This window comes from Lactuca sativa, chromosome 8, assembly GCF_002870075.4.
Source record: "Lactuca sativa cultivar Salinas chromosome 8, Lsat_Salinas_v11, whole genome shotgun sequence".
Taxonomy (NCBI): domain Eukaryota; kingdom Viridiplantae; phylum Streptophyta; class Magnoliopsida; order Asterales; family Asteraceae; genus Lactuca; species Lactuca sativa.
In genome coordinates, this window is record NC_056630.2 from 127156843 (window position 1) to 127179149 (window position 22307).

The 22307-nt window shown below is 41.5% G+C and overlaps 2 long non-coding RNA genes across 4 annotated transcripts; both read right to left on the bottom strand.

Moving 5' to 3' along the window:
• Positions 1-12036: 12036 nt before the first annotated feature.
• Positions 12037-13517, bottom strand: LOC128127599 (uncharacterized). Of its 2 annotated transcripts, XR_008225495.1 has the most exons (4): positions 13412-13517; positions 13032-13214; positions 12436-12501; positions 12037-12160 (listed from the first exon to the last, which is right to left on the bottom strand). It is a non-coding gene; the product is annotated as an uncharacterized LOC128127599 (long non-coding RNA). The 2 variants fall into 2 exon arrangements; XR_008225494.1 differs by lacking the exon at positions 13412-13517 and having other exon boundaries at positions 13032-13405.
• A 4411-nt stretch (positions 13518-17928) lies between these two features.
• On the bottom strand, positions 17929-20027 carry LOC128127614 (uncharacterized). Of its 2 annotated transcripts, none has more exons than XR_008225518.1 (4): positions 20007-20027; positions 19627-19809; positions 19031-19096; positions 17929-18024 (listed from the first exon to the last, which is right to left on the bottom strand). It is a non-coding gene; the product is annotated as an uncharacterized LOC128127614 (long non-coding RNA). The 2 variants fall into 2 exon arrangements; XR_008225517.1 differs by lacking the exon at positions 17929-18024 and adding an exon at positions 18589-18755.
• Positions 20028-22307: the final 2280 nt, after the last annotated feature.

Sequence of the window (22307 nt, forward strand, 5' to 3'; positions counted from 1 at the left end):
GGCGGTATTGGTGCTAGTGGTGGCTCTGGCTCCTAATCTATTAGTCATCATGGATTCATTTGCGATTATTAGTGGTTGCTTCCTCATCACCATTCTCACCAATTTCTAGGTCAGTTCCCTCATTCCTCTTTCCTCCCCTTTTCCAGATCTCGATCTCCAACTACTATCTTTTACTCCAAAAAATGCACTGATCTCTTGTTTCTCTACTTGCTTAGCTGATCTGTTCTAGGTTTTTTACTTCTGTATTCAAGACACCTACCTTTCACCCGATATTGTATTCCTCTTTTTTTTCTTCAAGTTTCCAAGGGAAGAACCCCGATTTTACAAGCCCAAGGTGTGATTGCACTAAGGTATGAAAAGGATGTTTCTACCCTGCCCTATTTCTTCAGTCGTTCAACAAATAACAGGGTAGGCAATTTCTCATTCATATCTTGACTTCATCTTCTCTATCAAGAAAAAGGCTTATGATTTTTCCCTTTCAGCTTATAGCTATTGGCTTAGAACTAGCTGCTATTTGGGAAGCTATCTGTCAAGCACATGTTTGAGTTTGTATTCACACCATTTGATGATGCTAGTAACCCTATCATAGCTCAGGTAAAGATGTTTAAATTAAATCCAGTTATCTTAATTCTTAACATTAAAGAATCAGATAATCATAATCATACTAAAAACCCCTTTAATTTAGTGTTTACAATTTTAATTTGACTTTTTGGATTTAAATTTTTTTAGGCAGCTTTCAACGTAGTATATATTTTAGCACTATAAATTTTTATATATATGTTATTTTTTTCAGGTGGGGACATTGTAAAAAGCTTGCACCTGAATGGAAGAAGGCTGCAAAGAATTTACAAGGAAAGGTGAAGCTTGGACATGTGAACTATGATGACGAAAAGGTAATCTTTAATTTCTATTCTTTTTATCTAAAACAATATTATTATTTTTTATTATTACTAACTGATTATGTTTTTTTTTCTTTCAGTCTTTAATGAGCAGGTTTAAGGTACAAGGGTTCCCAACTATATTAGTATTTGGTGCAGATAAAGAGAGTCCAATCATTTGCCCTTGTTCAACTAGAAACAAATGTTGCTCCTCCTGAAGTGATAAAGTTGACTAGCTCAGTGAGTTTTTCGAATCCCTTTTATAATTTTTCAGGATTTCCCTTTTTGCCCCTGGTAAAATCATGAATTTTCCATTTTAGGATGTGATGGAAGAGAAATGTGGTTCAGCTGCCATCTGTTTTGTTTCCTTCCTCCCTGATATTTTGGACTCTAAGGCTGAGGGAAGGAATAAGTATATAGAAATTCTTCTATCAGTTGTTGAAAAGTTCAAAAGGAGTCCTTACAAGTATAAAAATTTGATTATAGCATTTTACTTATATAAAATAAGAGTAAATTACAAATTTGGTCCCTATGTGGCTATGCTTCACTCAAAATCTCAATTGTTCCTGGATACTGGAAACACTTCAGGCTTCTCCCCTTTGGAGTTCAACCAAAATTAACATATGATGAGATGAAAATTCTTAGAAGACTTGGAAGGCCTTTACCATGTCATTTTGCTTTAGGTTAGTCACTCTCACTCCAAATTCTAGTTCTATATGTTAGCGAACCTGATACATATGCCCTAAATCTACGTTCAATCGATGAATTTCCTTCTCAAATCTTGGTTTTCTCCTTTCATTTGGCTGTTTCTTATCATCCTCTTATTTAAACACACATTTTTATAACTTCCCCCATTGTTCGTTTGATAGAGCTTAAGCAGAGACATTAAACAAGTATGCCTTAATGTCTTCTGGCTTCTTCTGACGATTTTCTCTTTTTCTGTAGTTAAATTGCTGGATATGCTTCACTTTTTATCATGAACTAAGTTCAATTTAATTTGAAGAATGTAAAGACCTGATGATTGCTTTCTTCTGAAATGTGATTGAGTAGACTGAATGAGTTGCCCCCAAACAATTTACTTAACATTACTTTTAATTACATATTCACTGCTTTTGCTGTTTGTTCCTCATATAAGATAACAACTTATGTACTACTACAGATGATTGTATTATTCGTCCAACCAAATGGGCTTTCATCACCAGGGACTGGTTATGCAAAGTTTCTTCTCCAAATAGTTATTCTTATTCAATATGTTCCCAGATTATACCGATTGCTACCTCTTCTTGCTGGACAATCTTCAAGTGGATTTATATTTGATGTCGGGGGCAAGGAAGGAATTTTAGCAGTGGAACTTATTCCATCTGATGGAGGAGATGCCTGAGGAGGGGCATTTTCAGGGGCATTTTTGGAAATATGAAGTTTTTCCCATATATCAGAACAATTAGTCTTCCAAAAATTCATAGAGGTACTTCCCTCATTTTACCTGTGTATGTGTTGCTATGCCCCTCATTTGAGCCTGACTACTTTGTAGGTTGGCTATTTGTTGCCTAAGCCTGATCAATTGGCGTGCTAAAATCTTTGTTGCTGCGTGATCAAACCACATGTTACTACTTATGAATAGTTAGACGTAATAAAAAAAACTTAGGAATCCTAATTTAAGTAGATCTTTATTGCACACCAATTGTTTGATGATATGCCTTAGTGACAATGTGTATGATTTTTTTCTTCTTATATGATAGTTGTCTGAGATTGTATCATATTCATATGTAGCATTGAGTTTCTTTTTTTGTTTGACTTGTTTCAGATTACGAAGTTCCCATTTCCTACTCCCCCAGAAGCTAAATCATTGGTTGAAGAAAAGGTTTGTTTAAAGTCTCTTGAAGCTAAATCATTTTGTATACTGTAATGCAGATTTTGACAACGTTAAAGAGGAATTTATGCATACCAATAACATGCAAAATACGCCTCTTGAACTCAACTGGAGATATGTAGAATTGGCCAGACGAATTGAAAAAACTGGGGTTTTTGCTATTGTTGTTCATGGAAGGTAATAATTTATAAAAAATTGATTGAATTATGTCTGTTTGTCATTGATTTATAGGGGCGTTTCTTTTTGACTTAATACATACACACTTTAATGTTTGCCCTATATTCAAATATCAAATTCTAAGGCCTAGAATTTACACACAATAACAGACAGTAGGTAAGTGTCACATAGAAGGGTAAAATTGTCATTTACTCACATTCAGGCAATTCATGCAGTCTAAAAAAGAGACAGTCTTATGTATACAACACTAACTCCAGACATACATCGTTAATCATATTCAACACTTAATGGAAAAAATAAAATGCCCTAAGATCTATTTGATTCAACAATTCCCTTTTTCCCACAATCAATCCAAAATGTTGTGGATTTTTCAAAGATGATTGGAGCATTAGATGTAAATGAAAATCTTACACATCTTGGTTAGTTTATATTAATATATTTATAAAAGTTTATTTCCTAAGATTATCTTTTCTCATTTTTTCAAAATATACGTAAATATCTGGTAATGCTTCCATTGGATCCAAAATTAGGGAAAATGCTAATAATGGGTGCTTTTTTTCGTTGCTTTGATCATATTCTTACAATTGTTGCTGGACTTAGTGTCAGGGATCATTTTCTTTTGCCTCAAGAGAACAAAGACGTGAGTAATCCAGCTACTTTCATACAAGGGCATTTTGGTCTTTTCCTGATATCTTTTGTATGTCTATTTCAGCAAGCTAGTACAACAAAATCAATATTTTCTGCAAAGGATTACAATGATCATATGGCACTTGTGTGTGAATATGAAGGATGGAAAGAAGCTGAAAGAGAAGGATATGCTTATAAATATTGCTGGAGGAATTTCCTTTATGCTCAAACACTTCAAGCTATACATTCTTTAAGGAATCGTTTATCCATATTTTAAAAGATGCTCAATTACTTGAGACTAAATCGGGGATTAGCAACAGATTAAGTCATAATCAATCATCGGTTAGCGCCATTATATGCTCAGGCCTTTTTCCTGGCATTGCATCTGTAGTGGTATGTATGCTTAAAGCTTATTTATTTAATTTACAATTTACAATACAATTGATAGATATATGAATCCATATGTTACTTAATTTTGTTCTTTTTTATTTTTAATATGTGCAGCATAGGGAGACATCAATGTCCTTCAAAACTATAGATGATGTCCAAGTCTTACTCTATGCAGTAAGTATTAAAGAAATAGCAATGCACTTTCATTCATTTGTTTCATATTTTTTTCACATTTCTCTAATGATATTTTTCCTTGAGTCATAGAATGATTGGCTCATATCTTGTTTTTTGATATTTATACGTAGTTTTTTTCTTACGTCGGTGGTGGCGAAGTTCAAGATTAAGGGAGACTTGTAATCATGTTTAGCTTTCCTTTCCAGTAAGAAACAGAGTTGTATGATTATTTGTTAGTTTTATAGGAATGTATAACACATGTTAGCAATGTATTATTTTTGTTTAACATTTGAATGATTTTTTGTATGACATTATAATTTGTGCAATTTATTTTATATTATGCAATGGATTGTATTTTTTGTATATGGTATTTTATTTCTGTTATAAGAAATTAAATGAAAATTTAATTTAAAAATTAATAAATATATAAATTTATTTTTTTTAAACATTTAAATTTACGATACGCAAAAATGTATGTCATCTTCATTTATGACATGGCCTTTCTTGACAGGGGCTTTCTTGATACGCATTGCGTGTCATTAACACGCGCGTCGTAAAGTTACGAAACGCGAATGCGTGTCGTCTTCCTTTATGACAGGGCCTTCCTTGATACGCATTGCATGCCGTAACCGCGCGTCGTAAATGCGCGTCGTAAATGCGCGTCGTCTATAGACGACGCGCAAAAGCGCGTCGTCTCTCTTTATGACAGGGCCTTCCTTGACACGCATTTGCGCGTCGTCTGAGCGTTTTACGACGTGCAATGAGCGTCGTAAAAGGCCTTTTTTCTAGTAGTGCAACCATGGTTATTGGCTCAGGTGCTACTGCTACGACAGGTATTTGCTCAATCACTGGTGGTTGATTCCTGTTTTCATCAGCATTTCTAACTCCACTTCTTGTTCTCACCATTTTTGATCTATACACCGAATAAGGTGAAATTAGATCCTCATTCACGATAGATATTCAAATCATCCTTATCACTCCGAAACGTTTACATGCTAGTTCTAATATCGTAGACGTACGTGTAGAATCCTACACACATAAGGTTTCTAGATCCGGTCGACAACAGACCATACATCCGAACAAATAATATCATATATGGCAACATATAACATTTAGCACATAAAGTATTTTAGGCAACTTTCCTAAAATAAACTAGTGCTCGTGTCTAAAACATAACAGACACATATCTCAAAATTTCACTTAGCATTCTGAGTTTAAGTGTAGAAATCCTACAAATTCCTAGTTCGCTTAAACTAATACTCTGATACCAACTGTGACATCCCCAAAATCTCGGCCAGAAAAGACCGATTTTCATTTATTCTTTTAAAATAATTTCAAAGTAAATCCTTTTGATTTGAAAGAGTTGCGGAATTCGTTCCAAAAAACAAAACGTGATAAAACAATGTTTACCAAAGCATTTCATAAAAGAAATGTATTTTCATTATATAATCAAAACTCGGGATGTCATGTTCCGATACAGACCACAAAGCATAAACGATAACATTACAAGTCATTCAACAAATATAAACATATACAGACTTGTAAACAAAACAACTTGATGGTTCGTCCATCTTATGCCCTTGCGCCACTTCCTGTAATACAAATAAAACTGAGTGGGTCAGGCTTGGGAGCCTGGTGAGCATATAGGGTTTTCAACCCACAATAAATAATTATATTTAATTTCCACCAACCAACAATAACCCAATTACCCATTCTCGTTATTCTCACTTTATGTCCCTAAAATAACTAACAAAGGGACCTAGTCTAAGAATATTTCATCGGGACGACAACACATGCTTCGGGGGTTCCTCAGCAATATAAGTCAAATAAGGCAACCATGAGGGGGATGGAGTACAGCGAATGAACACCCAAGTTCACTAACACCTGCAGGTGGCGAGCCTGCTAGTGTTCCACATGATTGTCTAGAAAAGTTTGTGGTCGTCATCTAAACTCCGCTAGATGACTGAATCAAAACAACAACGAGGCCTCTCATCTGTTTATTACACACCAACTATCTACCCATGTTCTACCCAACATATTAGTAGATAAAAATATACATTTTTATACATAGTTTAAAAACCTGCATAGCATGCTTTAATCAATACATCTTCCACATAACAGATGAGGCACACACACATAACACGTATTTCATAGAGAATAAATCATATCTATGAGATAGAAGAAAGTGAATACACATTCACACACATAACCACACAATTATACGCATAATACGTATTCCGTATAAAATACTTCATAATTCTGCGTTAGAAGAAAGTAACTACACACTCACACATATAAACAACAATATACTTAATACACTCAAACCATACTTGTATTATTATCGTGTTTATGAAAGGTAGTATACACACACTTGATCAAAAGATGATCAGAAAACACTACGGCTTGCAGAAGTAGTAATCCTCAGCAGATCTGGAAGATCTCTACAAAAATCGAACTTCTCGCGGGCAGAGCTTCGGCTCGGGAATCACGCTCTTCGGGATTCTCGGGGCTTCGGATCTTGCTTCGGGACTCGGGAATGATACCGGGGCTTCGGGGTACTTCTGGCACGCAAATCGAGGTAAAATGGGAGAGAGAAGAGAGAAAAAGAGCAATGGATTCGGCTGCCCTCGCATCCTATTTATAGGAGGCTGGAGCCTCGCAGTACGCGGGGCATACGGCCTTACGTGGGGCGTACTGGTCCGAAATCGTCATGGCGTTCGTCATCCGAAGAACTCGAGTGCCAGGTGCGTCATGCTTCGCGGTACGTTGGGCGTACGCCAGTACGCTGGGCGTACTTCAGATCAGATCGGTGAATCCTTCGGATATACATCCAAATTAAAGATTAAATTTAAATACAAATTATTTAATAAACTTCGGAAATTCATATCTTCTTTATACGAACTCCGGTTTCGACGTTCTTTATATCCACGCGAAGATGAGACTACGCTCTACAACTTTCGTTTACACTCCGTCGGCTAATTTTAACTTTATTTTTATTAATTATTTTTAATAGGCTGGGACAGAAAAACTTCGTTATAAATTCATAACTTCTTCATTTGACGTCCGTTCTTCCCTAACTTTTCATCGCTTCGATACCAACAACGAGATCTTCGATTCTCGTTTAGATTGTTTCGGCTAAAAACCGCTCGATCTCAAATCGAGTATTTCAGGCTGCATACCGTTAAGCCGAAACTTCAATAAATCATAACTTCCTCATACGAAGTCAGATTTGGGCGTTCTATATATATTCGGAAACCTCGTTTCAACCACTACAACATTATCCAAAGATATCAAGCTTATTTTACACTTCAATTTTGACGCTTATTTTTATTCTTAATTAATCAAACCACATAATTAAGCAATTAAGCACAAAACACATAATACTCAAATAATACACTCTTATTATTTCAAAACGGGTTACAAAGGTTTACCTAGACTATTACATTGCTAAAAATGGCAAGCCCGGAAACACAGGCGTTACACATCCCTAGACAAACACAATTATGTTCAAAATATGAGTTATCTAGCACAACCAAATTCAATAATTCAATTACTTATCTAAGATTGGTTTGATCTCAGCGTTAATAATTTGTTGTTCATTAAATCACTAGGTAATCAAATTCATGTAGATTAATGGTCACTAACTACATAGAATAAGAGTTTAAAGTAATCTAGTATCAAATCAAGCATGCTAGATATAATTAATCAAACACAAGACATTAACTAACAAGAAAAGTCTAAGTAATTATAAAAAAAAACCATGAGTTCCAGCTTCATCTAGCTAATAGAAGCAGCTAGATTTAGCTACTCATGCTAACAAATAAACACAAACAAGTCATACTCAAAAACATTGTAAAGTACCACAACTAGAAAGTAATTATGAACCTCTTCTTCTTCCTTGGTGTTCAAACCAATTTCCTAGCCTTCTAACCTTCTGAATATCGACTTCTAGAAACCTTTTCTAATCAGCCAACCTCTTAAATTCGTAGAGATCAAGGGAATTTATAGTTGTCATGAAATTACATTCCACGTCATGGAATGGTGCTCCACGTCGTGGCCTGTGACAACCCGAAATTTTCCATTCGGTCAAACCCTAAAAGTCCACCACTTCGTATCATAAGTTAATGTAATTATTTCTTATCTTTAAGAAATATAAATTTCGTTTGATTATTTTAATATTATTTTTAAACGAACGGGTGATAGAAAGTGTCGTCTCGGGTTTTGAATTTCAAAAACCGCAAACACTTCGCATAATAGAAACACCCGGCCAAACTTTTATATTTTTAGTTGAGAAATCACCCAAAACTGTAAACTCATACCTATGTATGAGTTTACTCCCCAAGAAGTTATTCATTTGTGTTTACTCCCTATATGTCAAAAGAGTAAACTCCAAATATTCTCTCAAATATCATCCAAGATTTAATTCCAAATATTCAATCTTGTAAGTGTTCTAACCTTTTTAATTTAGTAAAACACTTAATCTAGTGTTTATACATCTAATCATCCAATCATATTTGTATTTTGGCTAGATTTCCAAAACACCAAGAACACACACTAAGTGTTCTTGGCCTTTTAACTCAAATCAAGCCTTCTAATAGTAAGTGCTTCCATCCTTGAGTGATTTTAAGCTAGTATTACATTTGAATATCAAGAAATAATGTCAAGAACACAAGGATATAGGTGTTCACGGTCTAAGGAGATGCTTGGACGGTAAACACCAAAAAGAGCACCAAAGTGTGCCTAAGTCCTTATCTAAGCGCTAGTTTGATGTTTAAGCCTTCCATGAGTTGATTAAACCTTCCTTTGATGTATCTAAGCCTTGAAAAACACCAAAATCCAACATTTATAGGTGTTTACGGTTTGGGGATCTCCCAAAACCGTAAACACCCTAAAGTGTGTCTAAATGGGTTATTTTCCTTCCTTAGGCTTAGAAACTAGCACATACACTTACCTAATTGTGTTAGGGACTTGAAAACATGGCAATACACTTCTCCATAAGGGATTACGGTAGTAAACCCAAAGGAAAATGCCATTAGGCTGTAAACTCCTCAAAGGAGGTGTTTTGTTGCCCTAGTCCCTTCCAAAGGCCAAACCACTTAGTAGAATTGCTTCAAAAGGCTTGCTAAACCACAAAACAACACTTGGACCTTAAGACTAGAGTTTACGACCGTAAACTCTAGAGTTTACTGCCGTAAACTCCCTAGGTCTTGACCATCAAAACCGTAAACTCAAAGGGAGTTTACCCTTGGACTCCAAACACACTAGTTTTACCCTACCAACACTCGGATGCAATCCTTGTGATCTTTAACACTTGAAACAAAGTGTTTTCATGTTCTAGGGTATCCCAACTTAATTTATTAGTTATAAATTGGCTAATTAGTTATATATATGTTCATTATATGATAACTAGGCTCGTGCGTGTGTACAAGTCTTCATTTGTCACCTAGCACCGTACCCGACACGTCAATCCAATCCACTCACCACAAGTGAGTTCATACCCCTTTAACTAACCTTTGAAATACTTTTAAATGTTTTAAATGCTTTAATAGGGGGGATACAAGTTGAATACTTATAGTTATTACATCAATCATATGTGATTAGTAACTACAAAACCAATGATTTTATTACTATTCAAACAGTTTATCAAACTATTTCATTTTAAACTGCTTTACAAACTCTTTTACTTATCAAATGCTTTTACTTAACCTTTGTTATACTTATTATAAATTGCATGCCCGTATATGTATAGCTATATAAGGAATGTTTAAAAGGCTTAGGAAGGTCGTCCGCCCTATTTCCTTTTCCTCGATTTGAATGTGGTCTGGTGGATTATCAGGTAGCCGTCCGAAGGTCGTTTCAATATTAATTATATATCATGTGTACATATATAGTCATAAAAGTTCTTCCATGTTTATACGTACTAGTTACATCATTACAAAGTTACCATCGGGGTAACACAAGATCATACTTATACTATTGCTAGATCAATGAGTCAGTTCATTCATGAGTCAATACTTATTACTATAAGAACATATACAACTACACTAGAAAGAGAACATATACAACTATACTAGAAAGAGAACATATACAACTATACTAGAAAGACAACATATACAACTATACTAGAAGGAGAACATATACAACTATAATAGAAAGAGAACATATACAACGATACTAGAACGAGTAACATTACATTATATATACATGAACACGTTAACCATTGTGATCTGTATCGGAGCATGACTTCAATGCCATGGCCCATGTTGTAGCCAGAGTCTCTTGAAGGGAGAGCATGAGTTTGCATATTGATCTATACTAGATTGACTATCCTACACCTTGCTGCTAGCTACAGCCGGACCTGCAGGTCTGCGGGTGCCAAACGTCATTTCTTTTTACGACCTACATTTGTCGTAGTTTATCCAGTCGATAGTATGGTACAATTAATCACATGATACCTTAATATAAATTCGGTTTAAGGTAGTTAGTACAGCAGTAGTTCCTATAATACAACACTACAATACTACAATAATTTACCTTTTACATATAATTACTGATTATTTCACTTATACATTCATGTACAAACTATATTTTGTTAATGATGGGAAATTACACACTTTTACAACAAACGAACATACAAAACAGTTAAGCTTTGGTAGAAGGCAACTTTAATAGAAAATATAGGTTTTTCTGAGAGATTCAAACTTTTACAAACACTTACAAACATTTACATACCTTTTACAAACTCATACTAAAAACCATGTTCAAACGTTTTGATAACAAACACCGACACTAAAATACTTATGAACTCACCAGCTTAATGCTGATAAACTCTTTCAAAATAACTTGTATTTTCAGGTCGACAGTAGACAGGTACCGAGACCAGCTTTTGAGAAGATAGAGTGCATTCAAGACTCATCTAATTATTTTGATTTACTTTTTGGTGTCTATAACTGTACAGAACACACTTGTATTAAAATTATATATTTAATGCAATGGATGATGTTGTTTTCTTATTTATTGTTATACTGTGTTGTGATACTTTACATGACGTCCTGCGCCCCAGAACCTTTCCGCCGTTCTTGGTTTTAGGGTGTGACAGATTGGTATCAGAGCCAGGTTTATAGTGAATTGAGTATATCAACCCATAAAAGATATACTAAACTATAAACCCATTTGGTATTAAAACACAATGATCAAGAGTCTATACTTTAAATATTAAAATATTTAATTAAGTATACTATTCTGCATTCATACTAAAATCTGTGTCACAATGACAAGAACAAAAGTATTACGATTGTTAAATATCAAAAGTGAGCTCGGGGATGTATGGTTAGTCTTGGGAGTGGCATAGCCTGATCAACTATGCTGGTCCGAGGAGTGATTAGCATATGCCCTGGAATGGTTGTGATATGTTAACAAGTCTAAAAACATACCAACAATACCATAAGGAGAACAGTAGATCTTAAACATAAAATACTATAGGAGTATTTTGTGCTACTACAAGCTATTTATACACTAGATTCTTATACCTCTCTTCTCGCGTAGATTAAATGGCTGGATTCCATCATGGCGACACGTACTTTCCCAACGAAGGCAATGTTGGGTGGATCGAAGAAGAGCCCGAAGATGAGCATCCAATCCCTTTGGATGATCACCTCGCATAAGGCTTTTCTGATGGATCTGACTCTAAGCCTGAAGTCAACAACCTACCGCCAGTAGGTCAAGCCCCGAACAACAATCCTCGACCAGCTTTCCCAGGTCCCACTCCCTTGTGGGCAACCAACTTGAATCGCTTGAGTGACGAACAGGGTCAACCCTTACCATACTTTGGGGACCGAAGCTTTTACAACGTGAGTGAAGGTGTGTAACAACTCAAATTTTTCAAACAAATTTTTCATTTTTAAAACATAATTGTTTCCATTTAAAACAAGGCATAAATAGTTTAATTATTCGGTCAGTACAATTATTCAAACTCCCAAGATCATAAAACAATCTTCAGTGTGTATCGATCATGCCGGCGCCTTCCCACGGTCCTCGCTAGTACCTGAAATACATACATACACAACAACTGTAAGCATAAATGCTTAGTGAGTTCCCCAATATACACTTACACACATACGCCTTTCCAGGCCCTGACCTTCTGGTCCTCAATACAACGCCTTCCGGCCCATAACATAATCGCCTTCCGGCCCATAACATTTCATACATAGCACAGATAATAATTAACTTACCACATATAGCATACATATCACATAACATATTCGACCTCCCGGTCACACAGTCAAACCCTTCCGGGTACAGTATAGTGAGAAGACTCACCTCGTCTATGCTGAAAGCTAGCAACTCCTGAAATGACTCGTGCACAACCGACGAGCTACAACCTCCCTATAACATTACGTAACTCATTAATACTTATCTCTTCTAAGTGTGACTATCCCTAAGAAGTCAGACTTAGGTCAACTCTGGTCAACGGTCAACGGTCAGCTCAACCGGACTCGGCGAGTCCCATGGCGACTCGGCGAGTCTAGACGTCTTCCAACCTTCTGAGATTCCTTATCTACTCGTCGAGTACCCTCTTCGACCCGACGAGTTACTCCTGGAAGAATCGCGGGGCCACCCCGACTCCACTCGCCGAGTCTGAAGAACAACTCGGCGAGTCCCAGTAAATCTTCAAGCTACTCGCCGAGTCCGAAGAACAACTCGGCGAGTCCATGCCATGCAGACGAGTAACTGCTTCCTGAATCACGTATGGCCCCAAGGTATACAACCATGGGACCCTCTGGACGTCTAAACATTTCATTACTGGGGTAAAAACGTTTGGGTAACAACATAATAACCCATCTAATCACTACATGGGTTTCATAAACCCTAAACTCACATACACATTAAAATAACAGATTTGGTCCGAGTATTACCTGAAAACGCACTCTCTGTGTCCCCCAAATCTCAGGACTCAATCCTCCTTGATATTCCTTTAGCCAAATCCCTCTTCTTCTTGCCTAACCAATTCTTCCAAGTTCCAAAGCTTTCTCTCCTGCTCTAGGCGTCCACAGCGATTAGGGTTCCTCTCAATTGACCAAAAGACTGAAAATGACGGCCTAAGAGGCGTTAAATACGATCCAAACTGAACGGTTAGGGTTTCTGCTGAACAGCGTCGACTCGCCGAGTCCATATCTGGACTCGTCGAGTCCAGTCGCGGACCCGCGACCAAGTCCGCGATCCTACTCGGCGAGTCTAGGCTCCAACTCGCCGAGTCCCCTCTTAAATCACCCCAAAAACATAATTTTAATAATACCTGAGATTCCGGGCTGTTACAACTCTCCCCCACTTGGATTAGACTTCGCCCTCGAAGTCTCACTCTGCAAATAGTTCCGGATGCTGCTCCCGCATTTCGCGCTTCGGTTCCCAAGTCATTTCCGATCCTTTACGGTGTTGCCATTGAACCAACACCAGAGGTACTTCCTTGTTCCTCAGAACCTTGATCTTCCGATCCCTGATCGCCACTGGTCTCTCCTCGTAATTCAGGCTCGCATCCACCTGAATATCCTCCAATGGAACCACTGCCGACTCATCGGCTATGCACTTCCTCAACTGCGATACATGAAAAGTGTCATGGATCTGACCCAACTCCGCTGGCAACTCCAACCGATAGGCTACCCGGCCTACCCTTGCAACCACACGAAATGGCCCAATATACCGGGGCCCCAACTTGCCTCTCTTCCTGAACCGAATCACTCCTTTCCAAGGAGAGACCTTCAGGAGAACGAAGTCGCCGACCTGAAATTCAAGCTCGGATCGGCGCCTGTCTGCATAACTCTTCTGTCGGCTCTGGGCAGTCAATAATCTTTGTCTCACTTGTTGAATCTGCTCTGTCGTCTGGAGTATGATCTCCGTGCTGCCCATCACTCTCTGTCCCACCTCCCCCCAGCAAATGGGAGTCCGACACCTCCTACCATACAACAGCTCGAAAGGCGGCATACCAATGCTTGAATGATGGCTGTTGTTGTAGGAAAACTCCGCCAATGGTAAATACGCATCCCAACTACCTCTGAAGTCTAACACACACGCTCGGAGCATGTCCTCCAGTGTCTGAATTGTCCGCTCGCTCTGACCGTCTGTTTGGGGATGGTATGCGGTACTAAAATGCAACTTAGTACCCAGCTCCTCATGGAATTTCTTCCAGAACCTGGAAGTGAAGCGCACATCGCGGTCTGACACAATCGAGATCGGCACTCCGTGCCGAGATACCACCTCTCTCACGTATATCTCCGCCAATTTCTCCGCCGAAGAACTCTCACTGATGGCAAGGAAGTGTGCACTCTTTGTCAACCTATCCACGATCACCCAAATTGCGTCAACTCCCCTAGCAGTCCTCGGCAATTTGGTGATAAAATCCATAGTAATCCGTTCCCACTTCCACTCGGGGATCTCCAATGGCTGTAACTTGCCATGCGGTCTCTGGTGCTCAGCCTTAACCCTACGGCAGGTCAAGCACCTCTCAACGAACCATGCCACGTCCCTCTTCATACAGGGCCACCAATATTCCTTCCTTAAATCCAAATACATCTTTGTAGCACCGGGATGAATCGAGAATTTCGATTTATGAGCCTCTTCCATCAACGTAATACGCGTACCGCCCACGAACGGCACCCAAATCCGACCCTGAAACGTCATAAGGCCTCGACTATCCTTGACAAACTCTGAGATTAACCCCACAACCCGCTCTTTCTTCTGCATTTCTGGTCGCATAGCCTCAGCCTGTGCCCTACGAATATCATCCAATACAGGAGTCATCACTGTCAGTCTCAAGCACACATCTCGCAATGGAGTGCTCTCCGCCCTGCGGCTCAATGCATCGGCTACCACATTAGCCTTGCCTGGGTGGTACAGGATCTCACAATCATAATCATTGACCACATCCAACCACCGCCTCTGACGCATATTTAGGTTGGGTTGATCCATCAAATACTTCAAACTCTTATGGTCCGTGTATATCGTACATCGAACCCCATACAAGTAGTGACGCCAAATTTTGAGAGCGAACACTACTGCCCCCAACTCTAAATCATGCGTGGGATATCTCGCCTCATGAGGCTTCAGCTGCCTCGACGCATAAGCTATCACATGACCCCTCTGCATCAACACTGCACCCAATCCCGAAATCGATGCGTCGCAATATACCACGAAATCTTCCATCCCTTCTGGAAGAGCTAATATCGGGGCTTCGCACAATCTTTGGCGAAGTGTCTCAAAGGAGGTCTGCTGCTCGGGCCCCCATGAGAACGTAACACCCTTCCGGGTCAATCTGGTGAGTGGCACAGCGATCTTGGAGAAATCCTTGATAAATCTCCGATAATACCCTGCCAACCCAAGGAAACTTCTGATCTCAGAGGGTGACTTCGGCACCTCCCAACTCATCACCACCTCAACCTTGGCCGGATCGACCAATATCCCTTTCTGATTAACCACATGTCCTAGAAACTGGACCTCCCGCAGCCAGAATTCACATTTGGAGAACTTTGCATAAAGTTTCTCCAATCTCAATACCTCAAGGACCTCCCTCAAATGCTCCTCATGCTGCTCTCTCGATCTCGAATACACCAGAATGTCGTCGATAAATACGATCACCGACCGATCCAACATCGGCCTGCATACCCTGTTCATGAGATCCATGACCACAGCCGGGGCATTGGTGAGCCCAAAAGGCATCACCACAAACTCATAATGCCCATATCGCGTCCTAAACGCTGTCTTCTGGACGTCTTCCTCCCGTACTCTCACCTGGTGGTAACCTGACCTCAGATCGATCTTGGAAAACCAAGATGCTCCCTGCAACTGATCGAATAAATCGTCGATCCTCGGCAACGGGTAACGGTTCTTGACCGTTAGCTTGTTCAACTCCCGGTAATCAATGCACATCCGGTGTGAACCATCCTTCTTTTTGACGAACAGAATAGGTGCTCCCCATGGCGAGCTGCTCGGCCGAATGAATCCCTTTCCCAGCAACTCCTGGAGTTGCGAGGACAACTCTTGCATCTCTGGAGGTGCAAGACGATAGGGCACTTTAGCAATAGGTGCTGCCCCCGGAACCAGATCAATACTAAACTCTATTTGCCTCACAGGCGGTACTCCCGGCAACTCCTCGGGAAAGACATCTGAAAATTCGCGCACCACCGGAACTTCTTCAACTGACTTCGGTTTCTCGGGAACCTCCCGCGTATCCATCACATACGCCACAAAACCCTTACAGCCCTGCCGTAGACACTGCCTCGCCCTAGCAGCCGAACAAAAAGCTGATCCCGAACGGGTACCCTCGCCGTACACCGAAAGAACTCCCCCTCTAGGATCTCGTATAGTCACCAACTGACGCTCACAGTCGATGACAGCGCCGAACCGGCTCAGCCAGTCCATGCCCACGATGACACAGACATCCCCCATCACGATAGGAATCAGGTCAATTGGGAATCCAATCCCGAAAATCTCTAGTACACATCCCCGAAGAACCTCCGTAGCACAAATCACCTTCTCGTCAGCTATAGAAACTCTCAAAGGTCGACTCAACGACTCACGACTAACGCCGATATGCTGACTAAAGGCTAAGGACACAAAGGACCTACTCGCACCCGAGTCAAATAACACTAAGGCAGGCACAGAGTTCACAAGGAAAGTACCTACGCATGTAATAACATAAGCATAACATCTTGACATTAAAATAAATACATGAATTACAACATACCTGCCACAACATCGGGCGCAGCGCGGACCTCCTCCGCAGTCAGCTGAAAGGCTCTCCCACGAGCCCTCGGGGCCTCGACCTTCACCGGTCGAGTCTCAGTAGTCCTGGCAACAGGTGCAGATCCCTGACGAAGCTGAGGGCACTCGGCCTTCCGATGACCGGTCTGGTTGCAATGAAAGCAAACCATAAATCCCTTGGGACACTCCCTAGCAATGTGTCCCTCCTTGCCACACTTGTAGCAAGCACCGGCTCGACACGCCCCATCGTGACCCTTACCGCACTTTACGCAAGTGTGGTTCTTCGAACCTCCCGTCCTCGAATCGGCGGACTTGATCCGCTTGGCTGCCGGCTGAGACTGAGCCGGTCGCCGATCTGCCTGCTGAGACTCGGCCTCCTCCCTGGCCTGAGTCTCTAACTCGATCTCACGCTTCCTGGCATTCGCCTGAAGCTCAGTAAAAGTATGATAAGTGGAGTTTGACACAAACTCCCGGATCTCCCTCCTCAGAACACCTAAGTACCGGCTCATCCGAGCCTGCTCTGTGGCCACTAGCTCGGGGCAAAACATCGCCCTCTCATGGAACTTCCGCGTGATCGCCGCCACCGAATCAGTACCCTGCTTGAGGGCTAAGAACTCCTGAACCAATCGTTCCCGCTCCACCGGGGGAACGTACTCATCCCTGAACATGGTAGTGAATCCCTCCCATGTCACTGCCGCAGTCTCTGCTAAAGTGAAGTTCGCCGTCACGAACTTCCACCAGTCCTTGGCTCCCAGACGGAGCTGGTTCAAAGCGAACCGTACCCTCAGGTGCTCCGGGCATGAACAAGTGTAGAAGCACCCCTCTATATCTGCGATCCACCTCATCGCAGCAATCGGATCCTGCGTCCCGTCGAACTCTGGTGGCTTCGTGTTGCTGAACTCTCGGAACAGCAATGAATCACTCCCCTGTGGCCTAGTAGCGGCCACAGCTGCGGTAGCTACAGCGGTTGCAGCCTCAGTCAATGCGGCGTACCGCTCGTCGAACGTCTCCATCAGGGTGGTCTTGATCGACCCAAACATCTCCGGGATCTCAGCCCGGATCGCCGCCGCCACATCCTCGTGGATCATCTGACGAATATCCTCGTCACTCACACCGCTCGTACTTGCCCCGTGCCGCGGTCTAACCATGATATCTCTGAAATACAACATAAAACTATCAGAGATTCTATCAAGTGTAATTGCACTCGATAACGCGACCCTACCCCGTCCCCGACATCCAGGGATTCTTACTTGGGTCTCCCACTGACCCGGTGTCCTCGGTAGTACGGGCCCAATACTACCGACCACACCGCATCGGTGTTCATCCCAAGTCCTCCTCCCCAAACTTCGGATAGTGAGTACTCTACTTCCGATATGCACTATCTACCCGTATACTAGCAAAGCATCTCATATAAGCAAACTTCCCTAGACTAAGGCATCACAAATCAGGCCACCCTAGTCCTATCATGAGTACCTAGTCTTCTAGCATGCATAACAATTCATATCATATAATATTGTAAGGTATTTTGGGGATCTTTACCGTTCGGGCGCTGACTGATCGTACACACTGCTTCTTTCTTGCTTACCACAAAACCATTTACAAAAGTTATGCCTTTATTTGAAAAGCTTCCTCAAATCCTCGGTTTGAGTTCAGATACCCCCCTAAGGTGCACCCGAATCCCTCAAACCAAGGCTCTGATACCAATTGTAACAACTCAAATTTTTCAAACAAATTTTTCATTTTTAAAACATAATTGTTTCCATTAAAAACAAGGCATAAATAGTTTAATTATTCGGTCAGTACAATTATTCAAACTCCCAAGATCATAAAACAATCTTCAGTGTGTATCGATCATGCCGGCGCCTTCCCACGGTCCTCGCTAGTACCTGAAATACATACATACACAACAACTGTAAGCATAAATGCTTAGTGAGTTCCCCAATATACACTTACACACATACGCCTTTCCAGGCCCTGACCTTCTGGTCCTCAATACAACGCCTTCCGGCCCATAACATAATCGCCTTCCGGCCCATAACATTTCATACATAGCACAGATAATAATTAACTTACCACATATAGCATACATATCACATAACATATTCGACCTCCCGGTCACACAGTCAAACCCTTCCGGGTACAGTATAGTGAGAAGACTCACCTCGTCTATGCTGAAAGCTAGCAACTCCTGAAATGACTCGTGCACAACCGACGAGCTACAACCTCCCTATAACATTACGTAACTCATTAATACTTATCTCTTCTAAGTGTGACTATCCCTAAGAAGTCAGACTTAGGTCAACTCTGGTCAACGGTCAACGGTCAGCTCAACCGGACTCGGCGAGTCCCATGGCGACTCGGCGAGTCTAGACGTCTTCCAACCTTCTGAGATTCCTTATCTACTCGTCGAGTACCCTCTTCGGCCCGACGAGTTACTCCTGGAAGAATCGCGGGGCCACCCCGACTCCACTCGCCGAGTCTGAAGAACAACTCGGCGAGTCCCAGTAAATCTTCAAGCTACTCGCCGAGTCCGAAGAACAACTCGGCGAGTCCATGCCATGCAGACGAGTAACTGCTTCCTGAATCACGTATGGCCCCAAGGTATACAACCATGGGACCCTCTGGACGTCTAAACATTTCATTACTGGGGTAAAAACGTTTGGGTAACAACATAATAACCCATCTAATCACTACATGGGTTTCATAAACCCTAAACTCACATACACATTAAAATAACAGATTTGGTCCAAGTATTACCTGAAAACGCACTCTCTGTGTCCCCCAAATCTCAGGACTCAATCCTCCTTGATATTCCTTTAGCCAAATCCCTCTTCTTCTTGCCTAACCAATTCTTCCAAGTTCCAAAGCTTTCTCTCCTGCTCTAGGCGTCCACAGCGATTAGGGTTCCTCTCAATTGACCAAAAGACTGAAAATGACGGCCTAAGAGGCGTTAAATACGATCCAAACTGAACGGTTAGGGTTTCGGCTGAACAGCGTCGACTCGCCGAGTCCATATCTGGACTCGTCGAGTCCAGTCGCGGACCCGCGACCAAGTCCGCGATCCTACTCGGCGAGTCTAGGCTCCAACTCGCCGAGTCCCCTCTTAAATCACCCCAAAAACATAATTTTAATAATACCTGAGATTCCGGGCTGTTACAAGGTGGTTCTGCTGACCGAGCTCTGACCATCATTATCTGCAGGATAGCTCGTAATGTTGAGCAAGGTTGAGCAGCTATCGACCGAGTCATGGAGGTTGATGCCAACTCTAGTGTCAACACAGTCCGCATCCGCCGTCTGGAAGAAGAAATAGAAAGGACTAGGAGAACCAATGAGGCACTTCAGCAACAGCTGGCTGCCTCTCGAGTTGAAGTCATGGAACTTCGAGCCCGTCAGAGGGCTCATGAACGACACCTTCAGGAAATGTTTTGTCAAGTGACAAACCTCAGTGTTTGCCCGAGGAATTCCCATCGCCGTTAGAAGATGTCTAGTACATCTTTGTCTTTTGATTAAGGAATAACCTTTAATATTTGTGCTCCAAGTAGCACTTGTCTGTAAAATATTCCTAACTTTCAGTACTCTAATTAGGAATCTAGGAACTGTCAAACTTTTCCATATGGTATGATGTAAGACCTACTGTTAGGTCGATTTTCCCTGAATTTATTACATCAGTAATACCAGTATTTTAGACAGTTATCTAATCTGTGGGAAAAATCTATACGCTTGTGTTTTCCTACTAATATTCTTTGTTGCGATCTCAAACACTCATTCAACTGTTGGGCTATGGTTAGTTAGTCCATGTGTCACTCTCACCTCACTTACAATCTATTCTTACCACTTTGTTTATCTTTATAAACTTATAGCTGAAAGATGCCTGCTCGCAAATCTCCAAGGAATAACCCTGCACCTCCACCACCTCCTCCTCCGGTCATCGATACTACAGCCCTGAATGTTGTCGTAGCTGCAGCAGTGGCATTTGTCATGGCACAGTATCACTCTAGTGATGCCAGCAGAGGTGGAACCCCTGTTAACTCTATTCCTGTTGAAATCCCTGTGCGCTCGAAAGAATGCTCCTACAAGGATTTCACCAACTGCAAGCCGAAGTCATTTCAAGGAACCGGCGGAGTCATTTCCCTCTCGCAATGGTTCGAGAAGACTGAATCAGTCTTCGAAATTTGTTCATCCCCTGCTGCGAGCAAAGTCAAATATGCCGCATGCACCCTTTAAGGAAAAGCCCTGACGTGGTGGAACGGCCACGTTAAAGCGCTAACTCTCGTAGCGGTGAATGACATGGGTTGGGAAACCATGAAGGACCTCATGATTAAGGAATACTACCCGAGGGGCAAAATCTAGAAATTGGAACAGGAGCTTTGGAGCCTAACCATGAAGGGCACCAACGTAGTCGCATATACCGCCAGATTCAGCGAACTGGTGACCCTCTTCCCCAATATGGTTCCCACTGAAGGGAAAAAGATCGAAAGGTACATATGGGGGCTAGTGCCTCTGTATCAGGGGAACGTCCTATCATCAAACCCCGCTACCTTCGACAGTGCCAAGAGACTGGCACAGCGACTCATTGACCATGGAGTCAAAACCCCTGCAACAACAACAACCCTAGCCATCCTGGAACCCTCCAAACCCACTGACACTAAGTGAAAGTTCTGGGAGGAGAAGAAGAAACAGCGAGCTGCCAAAAAGCAGCAAATTATGGCAGTGCATGCCGCAACAACCCCTGCTACTACTACTACTCCGGTGGGACAGTATGTTGGAAATTTACCTAAGTGCGGAAAATGCAATTACCACCACAACGGCCCTACCGTGAAATGCAGTGCACAAACTGCAACAGGAAAGCACACACAATCCGATTCTATAAATCTCCGGCGAGGCCGATTACCCAAGTCCCCAGCTCTGGCGTGAGCCAGACCAGTTATGGATGTGGTGAGGCGGGCCACTATAAGAGGGACTGCCCAAAAGTGAAGAATGCTGGTGGAGCAGGAAGGGTACTTGCAATAGGCCATGAGAAAGCAGTTGCTGACCCGACAGGGGTGACTGGTACGTGCCTCCTCGATAACTCCTATGCATGAATTCTGTTCGATAGTGGAGCGGAGCGAAGCTTCCTGAACCATAAATTTGCTTGCATGCTTAAACAACAACCGCACACACTTAAAGAACAATTCACAGTAGAAATGGCTAATGGAAAAACTGAATGCACGAGTAGCATATACTTAGGTTGTACCCTAACTCTAGATAACCATTCATTTCCAATCGACATTATGTTGGTCTTAATAAAAAATCTTCGACGTTATCATCGACATAGATTGGTTAAGCCTTCATCCCGACGACATCATGTGCTATGAGAAAGCAGTCCGTCTAAACCTCCCGACTAACGAAACTCTTATCGTCTACGGCGACAAACCTAGTACGAGTCTTCATATTATATC